The following is a 229-nucleotide window of genomic DNA, read 5'->3' on the forward strand; positions in this document are numbered from 1 at the left end:
CGGGGGTGCTGCAGCGTTGTGTGCGTTCCGGGCTGTACCGCCGGTCCGGAGAGCCCCGGGGCTCGGGTTTGGGGTCGGGGTCCGCGGGGCGGCCCTCCGAAGGGACTGCGGGGCCAGCGGTGACCCCGCTCCCCCGGGAGTTGGCGGCGCTCCCGTAGGGAGCCCGGGGTACCGGGACGGAGCCAACGACGGGTGGCAGGACCCCCCCCCGGGGGAGGCGACGGCGGGG

The sequence above is a fragment of the Calidris pugnax genome, unplaced genomic scaffold, assembly GCF_001431845.1.
Source record: "Calidris pugnax isolate Ruff unplaced genomic scaffold, ASM143184v1 scaffold27, whole genome shotgun sequence".
Taxonomy (NCBI): domain Eukaryota; kingdom Metazoa; phylum Chordata; class Aves; order Charadriiformes; family Scolopacidae; genus Calidris; species Calidris pugnax.